Here is a 1,651-nt window from a genome sequence, read left to right as displayed (position 1 = left end):
ATCATTCAATATTTAGAACCCTTGATCGGGGATATGTTTATCGCGTGGTTTGCGAGCTGTCATTTTGAGAAGACAATTTTCCCACCTTTAGGGGGAGAAAATAACATCGTTCCAGAAGAATGATGAGAAAATATCATTCCAGAAGAATGATGAGAAAAGACCATTCCAGAAGAACGAAGAGAATTTGTCTTATTTTGATTCATGAAGCAATCAATATAAAAATGAAGTGAGAATAATTGAATGATGCAACGATATGCAAATCAAATGCCAGCTGCGTTTAATGATGCAATGAAAGTGATGAAATCACAAATACTTACTGCAAATGTGCCTACAAGAATTAATGTCCCTGTTGGACAATATAATGAGGCAGTAAACGATTTATCTGTTGCACGCCTGAAACATGGCAGACCCTCAGACTCAAAATGTTCAATCCTTCGAAAGAAGAAGAATATGGCACTACTGAACTTTTGCATTCCCGAAGCATAACTGTTACATGCCAGAAGCATGAAAGTCGCCGCATGGATATACATCCCAAAAAGGACAATCCGCGGACATGGTGTTTGGACCCAGATTTACACCATCGGTCCGTGCAATCGAGACCGTTGATTGAGCATAGTTCTAGATCGACGGATGGAAATGTGAAGATAATATTATGGTTTTGTCATAATAATTATCTTTTAGTAAAGAATTGTTTTTATAGAAGATAAATGGGATGCAAACTATATCTCAAGCTTTGAGACTCTTATCTGGTTAAGCAACAATTTGCGTGCAAATTAAATGTTGGTCAGATAAAGACTATGAGGAGATACAGATGAGATTGAATAGGTGATTGACTGATGCCGTGCAAGAATTGCATGCCATGCGTTTAATGGAAAATGGTCTTTAAAGTATCAGATAATAAGGCATGCATGATGAGATTATATTCCATTTTATTATGCATGCATGGGATAAAGTCTACTGACAAAGTTTTGGTGATGAGGTAAGAAGCTTAGGTGGGCTAGGCTTCTGATGTGATGTGATAAGCTTAGGATTTGATGGTTATAGAGTTATGATAAGAAGCCTAGGAAGGATAGGTCTTTGGTCATGATGGGATAAACCTAGATGGGTTTTTATTTGAAAAGTTAGCCACACGGATCATATTTCATTCTACAAGTTAGATTTGTAGTCGGACTCCACAATTATCTAGCCGTGTCAAGCAAATATCAACCCTATAAATACAAGGCGTTGTGCAACATAAAGGCTTCTCCAATTCAACACACAATTGCCCCTGCGCAAACCTCTCAAACATCTTGAGATTTTTTATTTTCTTTTTCCGCTGACACATCTTCAATTTGAATAAACAACACTGTGAAGACAACCGGCAAACATCTTCAGTTTGGATAAACAACATTGTTGCCGAAGAATCAGTCGACCGAGAAGCACCTTGAGTTTGGATAAACAGCACTGCGTCGAGGCCGACTGTGTACCTATCCAAGTTTCGGTCAAGAAGGGTTTCCGAATCCTTATTGGCAGAGGTCATCTTATTAGCCTTCTCGACAAAATAAGGTGTTACGAGTTACGAGTTACGACATTTGGTGCATTGAACGCCAAGTGATTTTATGATTGGATACTCACAAGTGAGTTTCAGAGTTTAGCATTCTGACGGCCGAAC

Source organism: the organism of the source record quoted next, unplaced genomic scaffold (genome assembly GCF_019419815.1).
Source record: "Pyrus x bretschneideri cultivar Hongxiangsu unplaced genomic scaffold, Pyrus_bretschneideri_v1 Contig21, whole genome shotgun sequence".
Classification (NCBI taxonomy): Eukaryota; Viridiplantae; Streptophyta; class Magnoliopsida; order Rosales; family Rosaceae; genus Pyrus; species Pyrus x bretschneideri.
Note: the sequence above shows the minus strand (reverse complement) of the source record.